The sequence below is a fragment of the Paroedura picta genome, chromosome 7 (genome assembly GCF_049243985.1).
Source record: "Paroedura picta isolate Pp20150507F chromosome 7, Ppicta_v3.0, whole genome shotgun sequence".
NCBI lineage: Eukaryota > Metazoa > Chordata > Lepidosauria > Squamata > Gekkonidae > Paroedura > Paroedura picta.
In genome coordinates, this window is record NC_135375.1 from 19,957,950 (window position 1) to 19,984,846 (window position 26,897).

Sequence of the window (26,897 nt, forward strand, 5' to 3'; positions counted from 1 at the left end):
ATCTAGTAAGCTCCAAGGACAGAGTGGGGATTTCGAACCTGCGTCCCCCCATATCCCAGGCCAGCCACTGTACTATGCTGGCTTTCAATTCACTTGCAAGTTAAAAAATAAATCTGTCGTTCAAAATAAAAATGGGAGGGTGAGTAGCATGCAGTTGAGACCTCAGTATCATTATCAACAGGCCTGGAGGAAAATGATCTTTTAATGGAGGCTTAATGGAATGTTATTTGTTGGGTTAATGAAGGGTTACTCAACCAGGATTCTGTGAAATCTGGGGGTTTCTTGACAGCCAGGGAAGGGTTTCTTGAATGGGTGGGAGCTAACTGTTTATATATATGTGTGTGTGTATATATATATATACACACACACATATATATAGAGCCTCTTGTGGCGCAGAGTGGTAAGGCAGCCGACTGAAAGCTTTGCCCATAAGGCTGGGAGTTCAATCCCAGCAGCCGGCTCAAGGTTGACTCAGCCTTCCATCCTTCCGAGGTCGGTAAAATGAGTACCCAGCTTGCTGGGGGGTAAATGGTCATGACTGGGGAAGGCACTGGCAAACCACCCTGTATTGAGTCTGCCAAGAAAACGCTGGAGGGTGTCACCCCAAGGGTCAGACATGACTCGGTGCTTGCACAGGGGATACCTTTACCTTTACCTATATATATATATATTTATATATATAATTTGTTAAATTTTATCAGGCGATATAACATTATATGGTCATGTCAACCTACCCACCCTCCCAAAATGGCCCAGCCCTGGAGAGGGTGGGAAGGGGAGGGGCCCTGAGTGGGCTTGCACTCAGCTCTGCTTCCCAATATTGTGCCACTTCTGGGGTTTCTCAAAGCTTGAATAAATGTTTCAGGGGTTTCCCAATAATTAAAAAAATGAGAAAGGCTGGGTTAATGAAAAGCTTCCCTTGCCCATTTACACACTATAAATCTATGTTAAATTACTTTCCAAACTGGTGGGCACTCCAATTCCTGTTCCATCCAACTCAGTACAATCTACTCTGATTGGCGACAGGTTGTTTCCCAGAGCGGAAAAAGACCTTTTTTAGTAGACCATACATTGAACATAAGTCAGCAGTGTGACTCAGTGGCTAAAAAGGCAAATGGGATTTTGGGCTGTATCAAATGGAGTATCGTGTCCAGATCACAGGAGGTGATGGTACCGCTTTACTCTGCTCTGGTTCGGCCTCACTTGGAGTCCTGTGTTCAGTTTTGGGCACCCCAATTGAAGAGGGATGTAGACTAACTGGAGCATGTCCAGAGGAGGGCAACAAAGATGGTGAGGGGTTTGGAGACCAAGACATATGAAGAAAGGTTGGGGGAGTTTGGTCTGTTTAGCCTAAAGAAGAGACGACTGAGAGGGGATCTGATCACCATCTTCAAGTATTTAAAAGGGTGCCCTAAGGAGGATGGAGCAGAATTGTTCTCTCTTGCCCGAGGGCCAGACCAGAATGAATGGGATGAAATTAACTGAAAAGAAATTCCATCTAAACATCCGGAAGAAGTTCCTGACAGAGCCGTTTCTCAGTGGAACAGGCTTCCTCGGGAGGTGGTCGGTTCTCCATCTTTGGAAATTTTTAAACAGAGGCTGGATAGCCATCTGATGGAGAAGCTGATTCTGTGGAGGCTCAAGGGGGTGGCAGGTTACAGTGGATGAGTGATAGGGTGGTGAGTGACCTGCATAGTGCAGGGGGTTGGACTAGATGACCCATGAGATACCTTCCAACTCTATTATTCTATGATTCTATGATTCAACAACCTCCCTGTCTTCAGCTACAGAAGATTTTCCTTCCAATCATGTCACCCACCACTCATAGAGCAACTGAAGGAATCGAGCTAATTGCATTGGAAATGTTGTATTCTACACCCTCTTTCTGGTGCAACTCATTACATGCAATTAACTTTCAAATTCACAAGTCGAACCGGATTTGGGTGCCAACATCTGACTGGTGGGTATCCTGTGGCTACAGGATCAAAACTCGTGTGACAGTAGCCCTGCAAGAGAGGCTACTGCGAGGACAAGTTTTAAGAAAATAAATTCCTGTGCAGAATTTCCTATTACAGGTCAGCCCACACGTGAAGAGCGAATGTTTCTTCTGCCTCTGGAACAGTGCAGCAAAGACAGCAAACAAGAATCTTGCTGCACAGACCCCACGTCCCTTAGGGAAGTGGTTCTCAGCCTGGGGATCCCTTTGGAGGTCAAATGACCCTTTCACAAGGGGCGCGGCAGGGCGAGCAGCTTGGTGGGGGGGAGGCACTGCCACTGTTGCTGCTCCTCCAGAAGCCACCCACCAATTTATATACAGTTTATAATTTATAACCAATCATGAACCATAGATCTTCACGCCATTGGTCAGTTTCAGTTTAATTTCTGTGAAGGAACACTTGCATAATTTTATGGTTGGGGGTCACCACAACATGAGGAGCTGTATTAAAGGGTCGCGGCCTTAGGAAGGTTGAGAACCACTGCCCTAGGGGCTTCCCAGTCATCCTTCAGAGAGCAGCAAGGCACCACCCCAGGTAGAACCTCCATAGCTTGTGGATTATGGTGGTCCAATATGTTAACCCAGGAATTCCCAACCCAGGTTCTGTGGACTCCCAGGCGTCCGCAGCCTTTCCCCTCCCGCCTGAATGGACTCCGCCACAAGCTAGGGAACCAGCTGCTTCCTTTGCTCCTCCTCCTCAGTAAGTTCTTTCCTGGTTTCTTTCCCTGGGAGGGGGTGGAGCCTGAATGTCTCCTCCCACTTTGAACAGCCACCTGTCTGCCCCCCCCCCAGGCCTCTAAGAGCCTGGCTGGTGATGTCACTTTCAGAGACGTGCCACTTCCAGGGGGCATGACACACCACATCTAATCCACATTTGAAGAGTCTCAAATCCACACCTGCCACTGAGAAGTGTGTGTCACGGAGCTGCATGCAATCCCAGCTCTGTGTCAAATACAACTGCAGGAAACACGTCTTTTCAAGCACCCGTTTTGCTAGGGCAAGAAGAAGAAGAAGAAGAAGAAGAAGAAGAAGAAGAAGAAGAAGAAGAAGAAGAAGAAGAAGAAGAAGGTGATTTAACTTTCCTGCACCATTCACCCTCACCACTGTTGCTCTCAGACAGGGGTAGTCAACCTGTGGTCCTTCAGATGTTCATGGACTACAATTCCCATGAGCCTCTGCCATTTGCTGGCAGGGACTCATGGGAATTGTAGTACATGAACATCTGGAGGACCACAGGTTGACTACCCCTGCTCTCAGGGAGGCTACCAGCTGGCAACTCTGATGGGAATGAGAGAAGTGATTTGTTATGCCTTCCTGATATATTTTTGCCAGCGCATTTTCAGGCAGGTGAGGCTTAAATTGCTTTGTGTGCATATCGGTCTCTAATTTAATTACGAGGCCTACCTAGCCTAGGGCATGCGTCTGGTTTTTATTTATTTATTTTCGGCCTATGACACTGCACCCAGCCCGTACAGCCCCCAGACATGGCAGAGAATACGACGAGAACAAACCGAATGCCCTTTCTAATCTGGGATAAAAGTGCTCTCAGCAGGCTATGTTGCTACTAAATTCCACTGTCGGAATCAGAAGCGCAGGTTTGATATCGACACCCCCCCCCGGCATTACGAACACAGAGAGAGAGAGAGAGAGAGAGAGAGAGAGAGAGAGAGAGAGAGAGAGAGAGAGAGAGAGAGAGTCACGCTTGTTTAATGGTCCTACAGAATAATACATTTTTATTATTGCATTTGTTTTATTAGTAGTAACCAACAATGGCTAAAGAATACAACAATCAAAGTTATAATTAGGATTGAAAAAGTCACAGGTTAGAGCTTGTTTTTCGGCCCAATGCCTCCTTCAAAGAATCATTTGGGGAAACCAAAACTAGCCAGAGCTCCCACGGGCTGCAATGGCTCAAAGCTGGCGCCAAGATATAACAAGGCGACCAAATTTAGGCAGCTATTAAACACGACTGCTTTCTTGCACCTTCTGCTCATAGACCTGCTGGGCTGTTTGACTCGACATTATCTGTGTACTGTGGCTCTTTTGTCCTCTGTTTTATTACTGGCAGCCAGCGACCAGAAAAGGATACAAGGGCACAATTTAATTTGGCTTAGAATGTTCTAAACAAAGGGAAAGCATCCTAAATAACAGAGGGTTTTATCTGGGAGATTGTCCCTGGGTGTCCATTTCCGAGCAGGAATGTCACACCTTTCACCTGGTATGCGCTGCTGTGATTTAAAAAAAAATTCTTCCCAACATCTCGGGCAGGCATTCTCAGCCAGGGTTTTATGAAACCCTGGAGTTTCTTTCTGGAAGGGTTTCCCGAATGGGTGAGAGTAAATAATTTTTTAATATATTTTTAATTAGTTATACATTTATCAGATGATACGACCATATGTAGCCATGTCAACCTGCCCTCCCTCCCAAATGGCTAATGCTGGGCCTGGAGGGGGTGGGAAGGGGAGGGCTCCTGGGTGGGCATGGACCCAGCTCTGCTTCCCAACCATATTCTGCATCATTGCAACACTTCTGGGGGTTCTTGAAGTCTGAAGAATGTTTCAGGGGGTTCTCAATGGTAAAAAGGTTGAGAAAGGCTGGTCTCTAGGGAGTCTCCTCTGTTAGGGATACAAGGGCTATCCCACCCCCAGGAAGAGGGCATTTAATGGAGGCCCCCTCCCCCTGTCACGCTTTTAAATCTCCTGCAGTAGCAGCTTGTGAATTTTGGAACTGGTGGGACTGTATACGTGGGTCGAAGGATGCAAGGGCTCTTTAAGTGTGCGTTACTCACATGCAGGTGGCAGAAGGCCACATCAGCACACTGAAGGCACAGAGAACCAGGCGTCACCGTGCACAGGGGGAAAAAAAGAAAGGTTATTTTCAGCAAGAATCCTACCTAGAATCATAGAATCATAGAGTAGGAAGGGACCTCCTGGGTCATCTAGTCCAACCCCCTGCACTATGCAGGACACTCACAACCCTATCGCTCATCCACTGTAACCTGCCACCCCCTTGAACCTTCACAGAATCAGCCTCTCTGTCAGATGGCTACCTGTTAAGAAACTCCCTGCAAAAAGCATGCTGGAATATACTTCCGTGTTCAACTTTTCCCATACAATTCCATTTAAATGTCACATTTCTATTTTCCAAACTTCCCCTGGATTCCAATCTAAATGGAAGGGTTTTGGGAGAATCGCTGCTTGAATGTCAGGTGTCCAGTTTGCATCCATTGAGTGTTCAGCAGTTAGGACTGAACACACCACTCCTGCTTAAGAATTACCCTGCCAAGGAAACACAGGAAAACTTCAACCACAGAATCGCCCACCTGAACTCTGGAAGCAAAAGAGGGGTTTGGCAGTAAATTTTGAAATCTGAACTACAAGCCAATGAAGTCTGAAGACTTCACATACAACACAATGTGGCACAGGCCCTTTATTTGAGCAACGCATTACTTATCTTTCCTGTGAACAATGTGTCCACAAAATGCTTTAGAAGAAACCCCGGCTACGGCTGGAATGCGGCACCAGAGTCGGCAAAACATAACAAAAGACCTCGGTGCCAACTAATGCCCTTCCAGAGGAAATATATGCGTGAAAACAAACAAGCAAGCCAAATATACAGATCCTGTAGAAGAAAAAAGTCTCAAGCTGGCAGCGGCAAAGTGATTTACTGTTCAAACCAAATTGACACTATTCTAAATAATTTCAAAACGGATTCCCAGGAATATGTCCGTTTTCGATTTCTTCATCAGTGAATTCTAAATCTCAATATTGTAATAACTCAATCCTCTAATGATATTTTTTGATTGTTGAACATAACTTAGTCTCTATAATATCTTGGGTGTCTAATTCAATCCCAAACTGGTCTCATAAAATCAAGTTTGTAGGGGTCTACTCATATTAACTTCACTACATGTAATTCCTCTATAGCAGGGGTAGTCAACCTGTGGTCCTCCAGATATTCATGGACTATAATTTCCATGAGCTCCTGCCAGCAAACACTGGCAGGGGCTCATGGGAATTGTAGTCCATGGACATCTGGAGGACTACGGGCTGACTACCCCTGCTCTATAGCATGACTCACCTTCACCGAGGAGGATCGAAATATACAGATCCTGGCAAAGTTTGGCTGCAGAGAGCCATGCACACCCATGCAAGTAAAAGCAACTTTAACACCGAATGATCTGCGAGATGTAAAAGATCTGCTTAGAACTGTCATCCGTATCGACAGTCTCTTGAAGCCAAATTCCAAACAAACAAGGTTCTTCCTTGACCAAAACATCTTTGAATGCAGAAGGTTTGAGGAATGAGGACCTAATGCTGTGAAAAGCTATGCTGGGGTGCTGTCAAGCAGTTGTGGGTGCAAATTCAGATCAGGCAGGGCGAGTGCCAATTCGGATCGGGGATGTGACACACAGGGAGAAGGGGTACACAAGCAATAGAAGAAGTACACAAGCAATAGAAGATCAGATTTTTATACCCTGATTTCACTGCCCAAATGAGTCCCAAAGTGGCTTACAATTGTCTTCCCTTCCATTCCCCACAACAGACTCCCTGTGAGGTGGGTGAGGCTGAGAGAGCTCTGATATTCCTGCTCGGTCAGAGAACAGCACTATTAGTGCTGTGATGAGCCCAAAGTCGCCCAGCTGGCTGCATGTGGGCGAGCGGGGAATCAAACCCGGCCTGCCAGATTAGAAGTCACCGCTCTTAATCACCACCCTACGTTTAAGAGACTCCTTGGGCATGTTTTAGGTCAGGAAAATGATGCCAGAGAGGAGAGGACCTGCAAGTCCTCTTCTGAATTGGACCCCCCTGCTCACCAGAGAACCATTGACAGACACCTGCCTAATGAGCTGGGTGGACCTGTGAGCCAGGCGTCATGAACATCACAGCAAGCTCCTCCATACTCCCAATATTCACTCTCCTTTGCCTTCCCTTATTTCCTTCTCTTTATTTCCGCATCTTCTACATTCGTTTGCTCCGTTAATACCCTGCCTTTCTCCCGATTGGGGACCCAAAGCTGCTTTTATCGTTCCCCTCGCCTCCAGTTCATCCTCACAACTACCCTGCAAAGTAGGTTAAACGGACGGCATGTGCCCGGCTCCAAATCACCCAGTATGATTCGAAAGCAGATTGTGGATTCGAACCTGGGTCTCCCACTGGGTCTAACCGTTACACCACGCCAGCTCTGCCGAAGAATGTTCCGAAGACTGCAATTTTCAATCACGGTCCCAATACATCATTTCCACTGTGAAGTATGAAACAGGCCATATGCCCGTGTGCTTTTGGGCACCTGTTGTCACCTGCGAGTTCCGCAGGGCCTGCAAGACAGAGCTCTTTCGCCAAACTTTTGGTTGAGGACGATGACTTAACAACATCTATAGCTGTCCCCTACAACAATACCCCCATAGAGAGAGATCTTGTCTGGGGACTTACAGGCAGTGGACATCTGGAAGCTGCTATCACCTGTATGCTGCTAAATGGCTTCTTACGCTTTCATTAGGTTTATTCTGTTAATGTTGATGTTTATTGTGTGGCGTTTGATTTACAGTTCATTTTTAACCGATTACGTACACCGCCCTGAGCCGTTTGGGAGGGCGGGAAAGAAATGTAATATAATAGTAGTAGTAGTAGTAGTAGTAGTAGTAGTAGTAATAATAATAATAATAATAATAATAATAATAATAATAATAATAAACACATGAGTCTGCCTCATACTGAATCAGGCCGTCGGTCCACCAAGGTGAGCGCTGTCCCTCAGACAGGTAGTAGTTCTCCAGGGACTCAGGTAGAAAAACGTCTTCCCCATGACCTACTACCCGATCCTTTAAAACAGGGGTAGTCATAGAATCACAGAAAATAGAGTTGGAAGGGGCCACATAGGCCATCTAGTCCAACCTCCTGCTCAATGCAGGATCAGCCCAAAGCATCCTAAAGCATCCAACCTTTGCTTGGAGACTGCCAGTGAGGGGGAGCTCACCACCTCCTTAGGCAGCCTATTCCACTGCTGAACGACTCTGACTGTGAAATTTTTCTTCCTGATATCTAGCCTATATCGTTGTCCTTGTAGTTTAAACCCATTACTGCATGTCCTCTCCTCTGCAGCCAGTGGGAACAGCATCCTGCCCTCCTCCATCTGCTGGCAGGGGCTCATGGGAATTGTAGTCCATGAACAACTGGAGGGCCACAGGTTGACTACCCCTGCTTTAAAATGGAGATGCCAGAGATGGAATGAGTAACCTTTGGCTTGCCAAGGGGATGCTCCTCCTGTTGACCCACAGCTCCTCAGACACCTCTCTGTCTGAAAGTAAGAAACCGCCGATTGCTTCTCACCTGGCTCTCCCCAGGTGTGCCTTGCTAACACCTACGTTTACCTTCGGAAGAGGATTTTCCCCCACACACCCAGCTCCTTTGCGTCACACAATCAGGTCTGATGCCGACAACACGGCTCTAGCAACCGCGGCCAACTTTGACACTTCGCTTTTCTGAAAAGTGTCTTCTCACCTATCTCTGCAAGTCCTCACAAATATCTCCGGGAACAATACGAGCGACAGGGCTTGGCTTGGGATATTTTTAGCACCCGACCGGAGAGCAACTCCACGAGCAATTGTGTGCTCCTTTGGATGAACATCACAGAGATTTTGGCTCGGCCAGTGAAACAAAATCCCACTCGACGCTACCTTACAGGTATATATTTCACGTCAAGACCACTCAGACCCAAACAGCTGTAAGAATAAGGTGGAACCCCAGCACTCACTTTTCTGGAGTAAGGCAGTCTGGCTGGATCCATGTCAGCTCGGTTCAGCTTCCTGGACAAGGAGAGGAAAATCTAGAGCCGGCAAGGTGGTTCTTAATGAATCCTGTAAATCCAGAGGGGGGTACGGGTCCCCCGGGAAACGAACACAGCCACAAGCTGCACTTTCTGGAGCTCGGCGTCTCAGACGTACAGCTTCTCGGCTGTGTGGGAATCGAGCTCTGTGTATGTCTTCTTGCTGGAGGAGGAGCCAGGATTGCAACACTGGAGTTCCTTGCTCCAGGCACAACAGTGATTTTTCTCTGCCGTGCAAAATGTCCAGAGACTGACAGCTTTACAAGGTTACCAAAGGTACAGATTACATGAAGGGAGCCGTGAAGATGTGTTTTTAAGCCTCAGATTTACATTCTTAAGGTGTGTATGTATACAGTCCGGGGGATAAGAGGGTTGGGTGCGCACTTTTAAAGTCAAACACATTGTACTTTTGTTACAAAAGGATCGCCTTTCAGACCTCCCTTTGCACGCTTAATGTCAAATATATTTTGTTTCAAAGCAGGCTGAAGCGGCATGGATTTTTAAAGCAGAAAAGGGGGACAAGCAGCTTCATCTCCTGTTCGACTCGTGCAAAAAAAAAAGGAAATTTTCCCTGATTTTCCGGGGGCCTGGGGATCAAGCCATATGAGGAGAAACTGAGGGGCTTGGGAATGTTCAGCCTGGAGAAGAGGAGGTTGAGGGGGGACATGATGGCTCTCTAAGTATTTGAAAGGTTGTCACTTAGAGGAGGGCAGGAAAAGATTCCTGTTAGCAGCAGAGTATAAGAACCGCAGTAATGGCTTTAAACTACATGGAGAACAATATCGGCTAGATGTCGGGGGGGGGGGGATTCACAGAGTAGTTCAGCGGTGGAATCGACTGCTTAAGGAAGTGGTGAGTTCTGCCCTCACTGACAGTCTTTAAGCAGCGGGGGGACAGATCCTTATCCTAGATGCTTTAGGTTGATCCTGCATTGGATGGCCCCTTCCAACTCTGTGATTCTATGATTTTAGATAAACGAAAACCTCTCTGCCAGTCAGAATGGCCACAACTGTTGATAACAGGTGCTGAGACTTCCTGGAACAATAATTTGAATCAGCCAATCCAGATCGTATCGCATCTATATGCGCGCCAAAGGTGTTGCTTGTGCTTGGGACACATGCAAACTTGATCTCGATCGGGCACATTGGGAAAAGAGGCTCCGCCCATGCTGTATTGCTTGACCTGAAAGGTCACCGGTCAGCTGCTCTTGGCCCACTGGGGCAACTGACCCATAGCCAATCAGTGATTATGGGAAGTGACGTCAAGTCACAGCTGAGTGATGGCGACACTGCAGAGTTCTCAAGGCAAGAAACAAAACAGAGGTGGATTGAGTTGGCAGAGTTTGAATATGCAGGGAGAGTGGGGCACCAGGATGATTCAAGAACAGAATAGTTTTTGTTCAGAAGAGAGACAACTATGTACAGAAAGAGGAGGGGAGAGACCTAACTAACTCGCTAGCTGCGGTCATTTTTCTGCTGTTCAACTGCTGTCCTGAAGGCAAGCAGGGAGGAAGTATGCTCACAAAGCAGGAAGTGTCCTGTTGAGCCAATCAGGACACTGGAGGAGATCATTTGAAAATCACCAGGATGTCCCTATCCTATCTGTGCTAAATCTACATGTCCTCCGATGCCCCCTGCAGGACACCCTTTATATTCTGCTCAGCTATGCACACTGCAGATCTTGAACATTCCAACAGTTTGCCATTCCCTGCCTCTCCATAACAACCCCCATCTTCTATGGTCGTCTCCCATCCAAGTACTAATCAGGCTGACCCTGCTCAGCTTTCAAGAGCAGAAGAGGTCAGACTAACCTGGGCTACCCAAATCAGTGCAGCCCATCTGCTCCTGGGAAATCTTTCCAGCTGGAAATAAGCAAGTAGCGTTTAGTTTTAGTTTGGTTTATTTTTGATTTATATACTGCCATTCATGTCAATTGGTGTCCCATGGCAGTTTACGATATAAAACAGTACAAAAATCAAAATAAACCCCCAATAACAATTACCAAACAATAAAGAGAACCGCAAATAGTGGTATAAACTGCAAAAAGAATCTCTCAGTCGCAGCTCTACTATTCCAAACTGGGAGTCTGGGCATCACCTAGATAATATAAGCCTGGAGGGTTGATCTCAATGCATAGCCAGGTGGAGTAAGGCCTCATTCCTTCTCCCTGTGCATCAAGGCTGTGGTCTGAATCAGGCCTGCCTGTGCCTGGGAATTAAGTCCCTGCTCTACAGAACAGGAGCAGAGATGGGAAGGCCAGAGGTGGTAGATGAGGACAAAGCAATGTACAGTTAAGCCCCTGAGCCAGTTGCAGGAGTCAAACAAGTCCTATGACCATGCCGACAAAAGCAGAGGTCAATGTGCACCGGAGTTCAAAGAACAATAAAATTGAAGTCAGCAGGAGTGCATTTTCTCCCAGTGTTGTTGTTGTTGTTCTGAATTTATTTTTCCCGAAGGCTCAGGGCGGCTAACAAGGTTTAAAACTACGTAAAATTGTTAAAATCATCAAAATCATTAAATTGCATGGCTACATAAACCTATGCATAGCTGTGCACAAGCCCTTTTCAACCTTTTGACCACAGAGGAACTCCTGAAACATTTTTCAGACTTCAAGGAATCCTGGATATGGTGACCTGCCCCTTCAGAGAAGTGGGCATGGAGGTAAGATGTGGGAGCCAACCAACCAGCAAACTAACCAGCCAACCAGCCAGCCATCCAGCCAACCAACCAACCAACCAGCCAACCAACCAACCAACCAACCAGCCAACCAGCCAGCCATCCAGCCATCCAGCCAACCAACCAACCAACCAACCAGCCAGCCAACCAGCCATCCATCCATCCATCCATCCAACCAACCAGCCAGCCAACCAACCAGCCAACCAGCCAGCCAATCATTTACCACTTCACTTATGGAGAAGCTGGGGTAGAGATGCCAGATCCATTGTGAGGAATGTCTGGAGATTTGAGGGCAGTGTCCGGTGAGGGAGGATATGTCCTAGAGCAGGGGTAGTGAACCTATGGTCCTCCAGATGTCCATGGACTACAATTCCCATGAGCCCCTGCCACAGTTTTCTGGCAGAGGCTCATGGGAATTGTAGTCCATGGACATCTGGAGGACCACAGGTTGACTACCCCTGTTCTAGAGGATAAATCCAATTACTAGCTATGGTGGCTAAGGGGAGCCTCCACATTCAGAATTACTAAACCTCTGAATCCCAAAGCCAGGAAGAAACATAAGGGGAAAGTCTTGCTTTCTCTATGCTCTGTTGTTGATCCTCCAGAGGAACTAACTGGACACTGTGTGAGACAGGATGTTGGACTAGATGGATTGCTGATTTGATCCAGCAGGGCTTGTCTCATGTTCTTCTGAAGGTCTTAGCCCCCATGCCTTGTTGTTGGCCCTCCAGAGGTAATGGTTGGTCACCGTGTAAGACAGGATCCTGGACTAGATGGACCATCGGTCTGATCCAGCAGGGCTCTTTCTTAGGTTCCTCTCAGAACATGTTCCTTTGTGCCCTGTAGTTGGCTATTCAGAGGAATTGGTTTCTCACTAGGTGAGACAGGATGCTAGACTAGATGGACTATTGGTCCGATCCAGCAGGGCTCTTATGTTCTTATGAGGGCAAAGTTTGGAGAAAGGAGGGATTTCATCAAGGATGTAATGCCACTCTTGGACCTCCAGTTCTGTGGTATACCATAAACTTTCCTCACTGAAGCTTCTGCTACCTCAAGGGGAACTGATCTCTAGTTTCAGGAGAACCCCAGGCCACACCTTAAGGCTGGCAACCCTAGGATAGGATCTGGACAGGTCTTCAGTAACTATAACACTTCCTGGAGAAATGTAAAGGAGAAAAAGGCAGCGCACTAAGGCGAAGGTCAGGGGAACTGGTAAGGGAGCAATAGCTGGTACAGTGGGAACTCCAGTTTCAGCTGCCTCCTACCCACTTCCTGGTCACATAAAACAGACTCAGAAGCCAGTCAGTCTCTCAGCAGGCTTTTCTCATGAATAGACCTCACGCTTGTTCTGCTATGACAGGTGGTTCTTGGGGTTTCTATGATGGTGAAATGGCTGAAGTTGCTACATTCAAAGTTTCTGTCGTCAAGAACAGGCTGATGGATTGGGTGACCTTCAACTGAGCCAACAGGGCGATTGCTATGTTCTTATGAGCAGATCATCTCAGCCACCCGATCCTAATTCTCATGTGCTTCACCTATTTTTCCGTCCCCCTTGTTACTTTACTGCATGGTTGGCTGATGATGAAGGTGCTATTTCGTGCTCCCTTAGGCTTAGAACCACCCCCAATGTACCTCTGTATTCAGCGCTCTACCCTTGGTCTTGGTCTGACCCCTGTGGCTCAAGCTAGGCCAATCTGATGGGATCTCTGAAGCTAAGTAGCATTCATAGAATCATAGAATCATAGAATCATAGAGTTGGAAGGGGCCATCTAGTCCAACCCCCTGCTGTACGCAGGATCAGCCCAAAGCATCCTAAAGCATCCAAGAAAATTGTGCATCCAACCTTTGCTTGAAGACTGCCAATGAGGGGGAACTCACCACCTCCTTAGGCAGCCTATTCCACTGCTGAACTACTCTGACTGTGAATTTTTTTTTCCTGATTGGCCCTGATTAGTACATGGATGGAAGACCACCAAAGAAGTCCATGGCTGCTCTGCAAAGGCAGGCAAGAGCCAACCACCTACGTTCATCTCTTGCCTTGAAAAGCCTTTGGGGTCGCCATAAAACAGCTGTAACCCAATAGTCCTTTCCAACACCATTCTGGATTTCTCGAGACACGTTTGCCGAACAAAAATTTCGCTGCCCTGCTGGCTACACTGTTAATCCAGAAAAGTATATGGAAATGTTAAAGAGAAGGTTAAAGAGCTTGGGATCTGAAGGGAAACACTCTAATCAGGGCATTCGGTTTTCAAGCTTGTTAAAAAAGATGTTAATACCTCTGCAAGTGGTCAGATGGTGGATGCAAACCGGGACTGGCCGTGAGCAAATAGGATCTTCCAAAGGAAGAGAAAGACAAAACAGTCACAAAACTGTCTCTAAATGCTCTGGAGGGATACATGGGGGTTCTGTTTTGTTTTTCCTGCATTTAGAAGCCTGTCCTCAGCTGGCAAATATGATCTCAGAAGCGCTGTGAAAATATGTCTTGATCACGGCAGAGATCTCTGCCAAACGGTAAGAAGAGTAGATACAGCAGGCAGCAATATTCAGCTTCGGAGGAACCTCTTGAGAGTTACATTCACAGGGCTCTGACAAACAGAGGTAGCCAACTGAAAAATCCCTTCCTTCAAGCAGCACTTCCCAGAAAACAGCAGCGGACATGGGGAAGTAAGGGAGGGAAATCTAGGGAGCATTGCTGCACGGTGCATCAGAGCCCAGCTGAGATGCTGCTTCCCTTCCTCTTTGCCAACCTGAGCACAGGTGTGGCCAGAAGAAAGAACCAAAGGGCTCCTTTGTGGACAGCCTTGAGTGAGATGGTCCAGCTGAGCCAGGATCAGCTGCTTGGTTGCCAACAGGCCTGAAGAAAAATGTCCTGTCCCTTTCAGAAGAAGAAGAGTTGGTTCTTCTATGCCACCCAAAGCAACCATTTCCTCCAGGGGATCTGATCTCTGCTGTCTGGAGATCCGTTGTAATTCTAGGACCTCCAGACCCCACCTAGAGGTTGGCCATCCTACCTGGGAGCCATGTCAGATGAGAAAACTGGTGCAAAGGCCAAATCCTCTTCGACTTCCTTGCCATTGACCGACATACTTAGGAATTAAGTTCCTACCTGGGAAATCCAGAACATGTCCATTCTTCAGACAGATCAGATTTCTTCAGGCTCTACCAGATGGTGTTCAGGTCTTCACTCTCTATAACCTTGTCCTTCGGGTTGGTGGATCTGCCAAGGGCCTTAGCTTGAAGACTTCGAGGCAGGGCGGTAATACTGTGCCAATGATTGGCTCGCATCTGACTGGTCTCTTCACGGGAGCCAACGGATTCAAAAGTCCTAGCCGCACCACGATTGGGCAGCATGCAGCCAGATCCTCTAGGGATCTAATCAGTTTAAATCATTCTGGACCCAATCGGCTGCAACCGCTGGAAGTTACTATTGTTCTGCCATGTATATTGGGGGGGGGGAGGTATGCAGGGGTTTTCTCGTATGGCTTGTACCATGAGCTGAACTCACAATAAAGAGCTGAATGATTCCAGTGCCTTCATGTTCTTTGACCCATGGATCTAACAGGTACCACTTTTGTAACTGAACTTGGCTATCTTGGGTTGCTATGAACCTCTTGTGGCGCAGAGTGGTAAGGCAGCAAACATGCAGTCTGAAAGCTCTGCCCATGAGGTTGGGAGTTCGATCCCAGCAGCCGGCTCAAGGTTGACTCAGCCTTCCATCCTTCCGAGGTTGGTAAAATGAGTACCCAGCTTGCTTGCTGGGGGGTAAATGGTAATGACTGGGGAAGGCACTGGCAAACCACCCCGTATTGAGTCTGCCATGAAAACGCTGGAGGGCGTCACCCCAAGGGTCAGACATGACTCGGTGCTTGCACAGGGGATACCTTTACCTTTATCTTGGGTTGCTTGGCCATCAGCCAAGCAAGCCTTAAAACTTTCCACATGCCCAGATAGGCATTCCTTCTCCAGTATATCTATATATGTATGCTGAACAAACCTCACTTGCCCAGCACCTTCCATCTGTTTCCAGACAGCAACACCGACTAACAAGACTTGCAATGGGGTCTGTGCAAAAGGATGGCGAACTGTGGTTGCCATAGAAGGAACATCACACTGGACGGAAATATCAGCTCACCCTGATACATGTTCCTGTCAGGAAGAGAAGAACAGCTGGGCTTTTGTATCCCACTTTGAATTACCTGAAGGAGTCTCAGATCTGCTGACTATGGCCTTCCCTTCCTGCAATGGATACCCTGTAAGGTAGGTGAGGCTGAGAGAGTTCTGAAAGAATTGTGGCTGGCCCAAGAGCACCCAGTTAGCTGCATGTAGAGGAGTGGGGAATCAAACCCAGTTCTCCAGGTTAGATGCCACTAGACCAGTGGTTCTCAACCTTCCTAATGATGTGACCCTTTAATACAGTTCATCATGTAGAGGTGACCCCCAGCCATAAAATTATGCAAGGGTTCTTTCCCCAAAATTAAACCGAAATGGACCAATGCTATAAACATCCATGGTTCATGATTGTATATCAATTGGGTTTTTTTTCCGGGGATTCTCAGATCATCTCTGCCTCTTGTCCCACCGTGCCGATCTCGTTCTTTTCCACTGTTCCAGGCAGACGAACACTCTATCTCGATCTACCCTGCAAGGCTGTTCTGTGGTTTAAACGCATTAAACCGTTTTTTTTAACAACAGGGGTTTTTTTTTGGGGGGGGGGGATTTGTTTCTGAACACATAATTCTAATTAGTCACATATCATTTTACAGTACAATCCCCAGCAGCGTTACACTTACTAAATTCAGTGGGCTTAGAACAATTACCTCTTGTGCATGATTGCACTGTTGGAGTCAGATATTAAAACACCTCCAAGGAGACAAACAGCAAAAACAGGCGGGGAGAAAAACACCCCCTTTGTTGTCTCTAGTGATAAATAATCTGCCATATTTTGCTCGAGTGAGACCCATCTCCTGTATATTCTCTCCTGGAGCAAACCCCATGCTGGTAGTGTTACCGCTGACCAGAGTATCAAAGTGGCAGATGTGGATACACCTGTATTGTCGCTGCTCCCACTGCTGAATCAGTTCTAAACCTAAATTTGAGAGAAGTCTCCAAGCCAAAAGGGAGAGAGAGAGAACCAGCTGGAGGGTTGCCAGACTCCCGGTTGCAAACAAAGATATCATAAGACAGCAATTACTGTGTAAGCATGTACTGATTTGCCATGACAAAAATTAAGTCTTTTCCCCCTTTTTTCCTCAAACAACCCTAATTAGTCAATACAAAATACAACTGCTTCTGTCCTACAACCAAAATGGCTAGAAAATACACAGAATTTAGCCATTCATTTTTTAAAAGACACTGGTTCTAGCAATTATTCAGCTGCAGCCTTCTTCAGACATTCCTTTACAGAAATCCAGCAGGTTGATGCTCCAAACAGCAGCCAAGGCACTCTGCTTGCCCTAGAAGCAACAGAATGCACTAATAGCCAGATTCGGTTGCCTTATTAAGTTTGGGGGCCAGTCAAGAACCCTGTGAGGTAGGTGGGGCTGAGAGAACTCTGAGAGAACAGCACTATCAGGACTGTGACTAGCTCAAGGCCACCCAGCTAACTGCATGTGGAGGAGTGGGGAATCAAGCTCAGCTCGCCAGATTAGAAACCATCGCTTTTAACCACTACACCAAGCTGGCTCTCCTGGACATATGAGGGTCAGTCTGAAAGTGCTTGCCACACCCTGCCATGGCCTTTGTTAGGCCAAGAAGCTGGTCCAGAATTCAATGAATTACAGAATGTGACCTCGAAAGCTGAGGGGAGTTTGGGGGAAATCCCAATCTCCCTGGAGTAGGACACGGCAGATCTGGCTATCCCTAGTTCTCTCTGTCTTTGTTTTGTTTTTCGAGTTATACGCCGCCCTTCCTGGCACGTCGGCCCTTCTGCGTGAGAAGTATCGAGAATACATTTCTCAGTGACAAAATCTTCATGGTCTCGGCTTTGTACTTACAGCACTATTCTGCTTTCTGCTGTTTACATATTTTCCATGGCACTACAGATCCTTTTGCAAATAGATGTCATGAAGAAAACAAGTTGTATAATCAGATGGGTATTCCCAGAGGGCTTCCCATAATGACAAAAGCCCCATCTGTTTTGCTTTGTTTTCATTTATTATAAATATAATCGCAAAGAGAGACTGGTTGCTTTATTGGCCCTTTTCCCAGTGTACAAAAAAGCATTTTTGCTTCCCAAATGGAAGAGTTGGTTTTTATACCTCACTTTTCATTGCCCGAAGGAGGCTCAAAGTGTCTTGTAATCGCCTTCCTTTCCCCAAAACAGACACCTTGAGAGGTAGGTGGGGCTGAGAGAGCTCTGACAGGACTGCTCCGTCAGAACAGCTCTATCAGGGCTGTGACTGGCCCAAGGACACTCACCTGGCTGTGTGTGGAGGAATGGGAAATCAAATTTGGCTCACCAGATTAAAAGCTGCTGCTCTCAGTCACTATACCAAGCAGTCTGAACTCTACAAAGACTCTTGGAGACCAGGCCAGCCCTGCCTAGAGCAGTTAATCTAGCACCCCTTTTCCTTTCCTCCAAAATAGAGTACTGCTTCTTAAGTCATTGCTCTCTGACTCAGGAAGCAAGGGTGGGAGCCATCTGCTGCCAGGGGCTGGGGGCTTGTGCCTGTTTGTGGTTAAGGTTCTGAGCTGGTCTCACCAACAGTTCTGGTGCTTCAGAGGCTGTTGTCAGTGCTTGAAGCTCAGGGGCTGGTCCTCTTCTTCAGAGTGAGGCAGGGTCGCCGCTGGCTAGGGCATGACACCTTTTACTATAAACATGTGTGCCCCAAGGCTTCATCCAGGAATGGAGGAGAGACAAGAATGACTGTCCCACCATAAAAGACTGGCCATAAACATGCATGAGAGGCAGCAAGGCAAACAGAAGATTCGGTTTCTGAGGCAAGGCACTCCCTGCTGTGACATTAATTTGCCCGTTCCTGACAAAAGGTAGATCTGGAAAGGACAGAAAGGAACCCAATCCAATTTGTGTAAAGAAGCCAAAGCCTGTTTAAGTATGTATTTTATTCTAAGAGTTTTTGAAACAAACTCTACTCTTGCATTTTGTGGTCCTCCAAGACAGTAGTCCCCAACCTTTTCGTGGCTGGGGACCAGCAGGGCGATGGCCACGCCTGCGCACCGCGCATGCGCACATGCATGCTGTGCAGCCGAAATTGTGCATGTGCGGCACTTTCGTGTATGCATGCACGAAAGTGCCACGCGTGTGCGATTTCGGCCGCGCAGCGCACATGCGCGGCACGGCCCTTATTCCCTCTCCCCCCCCTCCCACAGTAAGAAGCTTCCCGGGCCGCAGGCTTGCGGGGAGAGGGAACCGCGGCCTGGCACCCTGGCCTTCGCGGCCCGCCATCGGGCCGCTGACCGCAGGTTGGAGACCACTGCTCCAAGACATGCCAATCACATGACAAAGACTACGGACTCGCAACCAGGATCCGTAATTTAGGGCTTGTGGTAGGAGTGGGTTGCTTCCTCTCCCTGCCAGATGTGACAACTACTGGATCAGGGCCAGTGTGTTTCCTGCCTATTCCGCCTTCGATAGAAGCTGAAGTTGTATGTGCTACCGTGAATCTCTTGGGTATGGATTGCCACCGATATTTCAGCGGCCGTGAATGACTCATGGTTTCATATAGCTGTGATGTGAAGGACAACGTAAAGTCTTAAAATGAAGGGTTTGTGCATTGGAATTTAAGAAGCCACTCTAACTGTCAGGGACTTCTGGATATGGGGGCGGAATTTCTTTTGGATAAATTTCATTCCATTCGTTCTGGTCCGTCTCTCTGGGGCAAGAGAGAACAACTCTACTCCATTCACTTGAAGATGGCTATCAGATCCCCTCTGAGTCGTCTCCTCTCCAGGCTAAACAGATGAAGCTCCCCCAACTTTTCCTCATACATCTTGGTCTTCAAACCCTTCACCATCTTTGTTGCCCTCCTCTGGACACGCCCCAGTTTGTCTATATCCCTCTTCAAATGGGGTGCCCCAAATTGAACACAGGACACCAAGTGAGGCCAAATTGGAGCAACGTAAACTTTCTATATAAAGCTTAATAAAACTATTTTATTTTTTTAAACAACTTGGGGCTCTGCTCTCTTTGCATAGTGAAACTCTGCCAACAATAAATTGAACTGTGCTTCAACCACATGGGCCAGAGGCAATATCAGGGAAGGCCCATGGCCTAGCCTACCCTGCATGGTTGTTGTGAGGATAAAATGGAGGTAAGAAGAACAATGTGTACTATTTTGGAGAGAAAGGTAGAGTTTAAATAAAATAAAACGAATGAGTAAATGAATAAATGATTGGCCCTCCAGGGCAAATGGTTGGCAGCTGCATGATATAGGACAAGATGAACAACTGCACTGACCTAGAAAGCTCTTACATCAATGGCCCGTGCCAATGCAAATGATGGCATCCTGTGTGAGCTCTTTGCACCATACAAAATTTGACCTGACACTTAAGAGCTATTATTAGCTTCCACTGGAGGGGGAAACGGTGGTAAGTACACCAGTCTTCCCTCCACTCCAGCGGATGCTTACATAAGTATATGAAGTTGGGGAGCCAATGAAAAATGGGTTGCTTAGAATATTGCCAAAGACGACTGAACGGTAATGGGAAGAAAACCCAGTTGAAATGTGTCTCTAGCCCAGCATCCCATTGAGCCAAAACACAACCACTCTGCAAAATAATTCACATAGATCTACGCAGGTTTTAGGGACTACCACATCCTACAGAGCTGTTAAATCATGACACTTCCTGGAGCACTCAGCAGATGTGCTTTAACCCCTTTCCATGTTATAATGTACTTTCAATATTATAATTTAATGAAACGGACACTGCAGTGCAAGAGCATAGCGCTTCCACTAATATATACACACCTAAAACTTTGCATGTCATGTTGTTTTCCACCGTTGATGACAGTGGGCCTTTTCGCACGGGGATCTTTGTTGCAAATTGTTTGCGGAATGAAAAATCGCCATTTAAAATAGTGGAATTCGTCGTTTTGCACACCTGGCTTTGTAGTGGAATCAGTTGCGTTTTTTAGCGTTTCCCACAGGCTTCCGGTCTCGGCAGAAATCGCTAGAAAGGAAGCGCTATTGCCAAGCTCGTCCCGCCCCTGGCCGTCAAGCAGCCAATGGGCAGCCGTTAGCATGCTCCCAAACAGCCCCTTTCCCTTTAAGAAAGGTTTTTTAAAAAAAAAACCAGACCCATAGCAACGAATCTAGGTAGATTCGTTGCTACGGAGAGACCCATCCAGCTGCCTAATGTGAGCTGTCGTTTGATTGTATGATCGTTTGCACGCTGCCTCGAGTGATAAAAAAAAAATTCCCCCCCCCCCTTCTCACGGGCTCGATTTTCGGCTGAATTTATGTGTAAAAAATAAAAGGACTTTATTTCAGCAAACGGGCTTTTCAGTGGTTTGTGCTTAGTGACTAAAGGTGAAGGACTGAAGCCAGGGAAGCCTCTAAACAGAAAGAGGCTCGCCGGTGCGTTTATCCCCGCTCGCTCGGAGAAAAAAAAATGGCGATCGCTTCGCCGGAAGTTTGGAGGAGAGAGCCAGGGGGAGGGACTTTGAAGAACCAGCAACAATGGTAACGCACAGGTCTTTAGCGCTAGTGTTGCAGATTGGTTGCAGGAGTGTATCGCTATCCGGAGGGTGAATCCACTTTTCTGGATTCCCCTGAAAGCGCCACAACGAAGCGCTTTTGGCGGGTCGGTTTCAGGATTGTTGCAGATTGTCTACGACGTCGTGGGTTATGGCAAATTAGTAGCGTTTCCAATTAGCAACCATTGTGCTATTTTGAAGCCGTGCGAAATGGCCCAGTCTATTGCACAATGATTTGTGGATGCGATACACAGAGTTGTCATGCGCTGGGGGGATGGCTGGAAATCTCCTCCTATTACAGGTGACAGAGATCAGTTCCCCTGGAGAAAATGGCCACCTTGTGATGTGTCAGTTACCTTTCAGCCCAAGCACCTTTTTGGGTGATCCTTGTCTTTTTTGTCAGACGTCGTTTTGTTTGTCATCCTTTCCCTGTTCTCTCGTGCTTGGTTTTGTAGGCTGGGAATCGCAAGCACACTGTGTCAGGCCGTTTTGCTGTGCCTGCAGTAATAACAACTTGCAATCTATCCATCAATGTGACATATCTGGGTGATCTATGGACAGCAGTGGAGTTGCGCCTTTCTTTTTAAAGGGAAAGGGTGACATTTGATTCCCATTCTGCTTAGAAGAAAAGGGCTTGGGGTGTTCATTAGAGTAGCAAAGCTTTTAATTGACCCACTAAACCAGGGCTAGTCAAATTGCGGCCCTCCAGATGTCCATGGACTACAATTCCCAGGAGCCCCTGCCAGCAAATGCTGGCCGGGGCTCCTGGGAATTGTAGTCCATGGAATGCTGGCAGGGGCTCCTGGGAATTGTAGTCCATGGAATGCTGGCAGGGGCTCCTGGGAATTGTAGTCCATGGAATGCTGGCAGGGGCTCCTGGGAATTGTAGTTCATGGACATCTGGAGGGCCACAGTTTGACTACCCCTGCACTAGACCTTTCCCATCTGTTCAAATTATAAGTAGAGCTACTGAAAAAGGGGTTGGCAGACATAATTTTCTTGATTCTCTCCCAGCCAGCGCACCTGAGCCTCCATTTCGTAATGAACACATTTTCAGACGACAGTTGTTTTTGATTAATCTAGCCTCTTTGATTTTCCATGAAACGGTTGCTAAAAAAAAAAAAGCGGAAAGAAAAGAAGCAATAAAGATAAAAACATTTCAGAGGAAGATTTAGTTCCTAAGCAGTTTTTTTCCCCCTTAAACAATTGAGCTTCTGCATCTGCATCAGGTGAACACTGGGATCCAGCACAGTTCCCCCCCCCCCAAAAAAAAGCACTAGAAAAGGGAGATAAAATGACTTGTTGTATCAGTTTTAATGTACAGCAGTGTTGGCAAAAGTGCATTTTGCCTCCACCGTTATTTTTGAACATGCCATTTATTATTCCCTGTCACTTTGTACAGTTTCAGTGACATAATGTCTCTGCGTTGCCATCTCTTCACAACAATCTAACGCACTGCCACATAGTAATTCAGTTACAGATAGAAATTATATACTTTCAACTGAATGTCTACATTACCGTCATATTCTTATTCCCCCGTCTAGCAAAGGAGATTTATGGACAAGCAGGTTTCCATGTTTGGAGCACCTGGCTGGATCGGTAGGCCAAACTCAGGTGTCAGGTGCTCATGCAATCACCATTCAAAATGTATGGCTCTGAATCCTATATACCAGTGGTTCTCAACGTGGGGGTCAGGACCCCTTTGGGGGTCGAATGACCCGTTCGCAGGGGTCATGGCAGGGCAAGCAGCTTGGCCGGGGGGGGGGGCACCATCCACACAACAGCCTTGCAGGGTAGATCGAGATAGAGCGTTCGTTTGTCTGGAGCAGTGGAAAAGAGCGAGATCGGCAGGATGGGACAAGAGGCAGAGCTGAACTGAGCAACCCCGGGGGAAAAAAGCAACTTATATACAATCATGAACAATGGATCTTCACGCCATTAGTTAGTTTCGATTTAATTTCTGTGAAAGAACCCTTGCATAATTTTATGGTTGGGAGTCACCACAACATGAATTACTGTATTAAAGGGTCACGGCATTAGGAAGGTTGAGAACCACGGCTACAAACTGTGAGTGGAGGGATTCATGGAAGTGGATCTTTCTGTAGCCCCCAAATGCATCTGAAAAACCAGTGCTGGGGGCCAAAGTAGCCTCATGCTACTCTTGCCTTCGTTTTAACATCAGCAAGGGCAATGTCCATCATTAGAAGAAATTCCCTGGTTGCCCAGTATCCTAGGTGAGGACCAGGTGAGTAGGTGACCATTTTGGTTCCCAGGATCTTTAAGAGGGCATGGCCCCTCTAGAAATTCTAGTGATTCCTAGAGAGGTGTGACATCTCTTGACAGTTGAATAGCACTTCTACATTCACCAGTCAATACTTTTAAAGGTCCTTCATGCTATGCTTGCATGCATTCCTATGCCTGTACTTTCCCCAAGGTTTTATGTTCTCAGACAGGGGTAGTCAAACTGCAGCCCTCCAGATGTCCGTGGACTACAATTCCCAGGAGCCCCTGCCAGCATTCGCTGGCAGGGGCTCCTGGGAATTATAGTCCACGGACATCTGGAGGGCCGCAGTTTGACTACCCCTGGTTTATGTTCTCAGAGGTTTACTCCAGAAAGCAAAACAGAATACTTCCATTCCCCAAAGTACATCATAACTGTACGTCATACCCCTAACAAACAACAGCTCATGTGAGCGAGGTCATCATGTGATATGACACACGTTACAGAAAAACACTGCCTTGATACGCTGATAAAGGTGCGTGGGGCTGTATCTTTTGTGGTTATTTGCTCCGGTCTGGTTTTTCAAAACGATTTTGCAAACCCCTCCGTTTGCCTGGGAAACTAAATGTAAAAACTGTCCCTGTCTTGAGGTCGTAATAATCACTTATTCTTTTGGGGTTATGGTCAGGTTCACCCAATGTACTGCAATTAGTATAGCTTCATTCGGTGTTCCAAAATTAAACTCCCCTGAATCTATGTATTTGCCTAGCAAGCGGAACTCAGGCAAGTTCATGCCTGTGCAGATGAATAACGGTGGCAGAAGGGGTCAAGCCAAAGGGCCAAAGCTGGAATAAGAACAAACTTCAAGGTTGCAAATTCCCACTCCACTGCAAGACTACCATCCTAAGCCAATTGAACCCAACGGCATCAATGGGCTTAGAACGCTCAAATTCTGCCTTGGATGGAACAGTCAGTTCCTATATTAGCAAGGTAAGCAGTAAAAGCAAACAAAATGTAAATACTGATTTTTAAAAACTTCCCTTGCTTTCTCAGGCTCCCCCCAGAATGAAATTAGGATATAAAGGAGGCCAGTAAGACTGACATTGTGGGGTCTGCATCAGGGAGGGAAAAGAACCCAAATCACGGTTCTTTATCTTCCCTTCGTCAATGTATTCAGAATGCTTCTAAGTAGGGTTGCTAGCTCTGGGTTGGGGGATACCTGGAGCCTTTGGGGGTGGGACGGGGAGTGGGTGGGATTTGAGGAGGGCAGGGAGCTCAGTGCAGTATAAAGCTATTGTCTCTCTCCCCCCCCCCCCAAAGCAGCCATTTTCTCTGGGGAACTGATCTCTGTCACCTGGAGATGAGCTGTAAAGCCAGGGGATCTCCAGGTCCCACCTGGGGACTGGCATCCCTGTTTATAAACAACAGCAGGCCTTGTTTGTTAAAAAGACTGTAAAAGCCTTTGAGGTTGCCAATGTGTATTATGAAAGGAGTCATAATTAAAAGTTATTTTCCACTATGGGTATGCCAAGAAAGCTAGCATGTAGCTAGCTCCTAAAAGAAGAATTCCGTGCCCTCTAGGTTGGGGGGGGGGGAAATACCTTAATTAAGCATCACCAATAGAGACCAGGGAGGAAAATTGCACTTAAGCAGCACTAATGACTGCTGGTTTTAAAAGGAATAGATTTGTCAACACCCAAAAGGAGTAGATCTGTCAATAGTTGTTAGCTAAGACAGCTGAATGGAACTGCCTTCAACAGAGATAATAAACTTCTGGATACCAGTGCTGATTCTGCACTTACATTGTTTTTTCCGTTGTGGATCCTGCTGAATTCAGATCAATTTGAACTCGGGTCTTCCTCTATCCCCTCCAACTGAAACAGAAAGTGTTCTGCACTTGATTGGGGGAAGAATGGGGAGGGGGGAGCCAAGTACAGCAGGAGCCTCTTTCTTTCTTTTATTGAACGGGGGGGGGGGGGAGGATTGTAGACAGCAGAGGAGAGGGAAATAACAAGAGGCAAATCTCTGCTGAGAGAAGTTAGGGCTTCTGGAGTGCAGTCACTTTAAGACAAGTCTTTCAATCAGGAAATCTTTGAACTGACACCCTGGCCAATCAGGGAAGACTTTTTGCTGTGAGGCACAGAGAAGGGAGTTAATTAGAAAAAAGCAAATATCCTAACATTTCCTGATGCCAGGTTTTCAAATATCAAGGGTTATATCCACTTCTGGATATTGCAGGGGAAATCGAATTCAGTGTAGACGGGAGGGATTCATTCTAACTGGGACTGGGTAAAAAGCCCTGTGCAGACTACGCACAGGTCCAAGTGATAACCAACAAGGGATGGGCATCACAGAAGATAGAGAAGAGAGAAAGACAAGAGAGAGAAAGACATATCTATTCATCTTCCCTAATCTTAAACTTGGATGTGGCGTGGCTAACTCCCTCCCCCATAATAATTCACAATACAAGCTGCGAGTACTGAAAACTTCACACATCAGAAAGATGTAGCCTGGGAAAAACACCTCTAGGTTTTGAAGAAGTAAACTGTTACAATAATTTCTAAACCATTTTCATTCCCTGCTCTAACAGTTGAATATGTGACAACAATTGCGCCCATCTCCGTGATTTAAATTATGCACAAAAAAACTTCAGATGAGACAAGAGCAAAAGATGCCATTCCATTGTGCAACACAATGCAAGCTTTCCTTTTCTTTAAGGTCTACGAAGACTTCTTGGTATTTGTTAAACAGAATAGAAAAAGGGCCTTGCGGAAAATTGTCATGGAAAATAATAATCACGTTTCAGTCGTGATTTTTTTTTCTTTCAGTTTGGCGGTTTAGGCACAGTGGCAAATCAAATGGCAAAAGTTCTTCTGCACTTTCCACTATTGTGCTGTACGGGTGATGAAGAACACCAATTAACGATGTTTGGAAAACAACAGTCAAGCAACATACCTTCAGTAATTATGCACACACAGCTCTGGAGCCTCTGAAAAAGGTGCGGCTGTGTGTTCAGGGCCCAAAACAACGAGAATTGCTTCAATCTTTTTTAAACAGCTCGTTTAAAAAATGCTGTTTATTTAAAATTATAATGACCCGCTGGAGTAGTGGGGGTGTATGTGTCTCTGTCATTCTATCTTTCTACCTACCTACCACACATATATAATTTACCCAGAGTAATATACACATGTGGGGGGAGAGGAGCAATGCCAATTTATTTAAATAGGTTTTCATGCACAACAGGAAACTGGACATGGTGCATATGTGTAAGCACATGAATGCCAGGAGATCACAATATAAGGATTTATACCAGAAAGCAGGCACATTGGATCACCTGCCCATGTTCTCCATCATTCCCATTTTCTCATCCATATGCAAGAGTAATTCTATGTTCTAATAGCGAACTCGGGATATCTTTGAATATTTAAATCTGGTGACTAGAGCAGTGAATGAGTGAGATGGGTATTTTGACAAATCTGAAAAGAGCCCTAGGTTTGAAGGAAAATGTGGCATCTAAAAAAAATA

General features: G+C 46.6%; 1 protein-coding gene and 1 long non-coding RNA gene across 4 annotated transcripts in view; one reads left to right on the forward strand and one right to left on the reverse strand.

Annotated features, from left to right (window-relative positions):
- Positions 1 to 8,940, reverse strand: part of PRLR (prolactin receptor) — a 115,662-nt gene extending 106,722 nt beyond the window's left edge. For both annotated transcript variants that reach the window (XM_077346959.1, XM_077346960.1), the window contains exon 1: positions 8,750 to 8,940. The gene's annotated coding sequence lies outside the window, so the exon portion shown is untranslated. The remainder of the gene's footprint in view (positions 1 to 8,749) is intronic.
- Positions 8,941 to 8,975: 35 nt separating this feature from the next.
- Positions 8,976 to 26,471, forward strand: LOC143842162 (uncharacterized). Of its 2 annotated transcripts, XR_013233008.1 has the most exons (4): positions 8,976 to 9,160; positions 15,524 to 15,753; positions 24,142 to 24,362; positions 26,201 to 26,471. It is a non-coding gene; the product is annotated as an uncharacterized LOC143842162 (long non-coding RNA). The 2 variants fall into 2 exon arrangements; XR_013233009.1 differs by lacking the exon at positions 24,142 to 24,362.
- Positions 26,472 to 26,897: the final 426 nt, after the last annotated feature.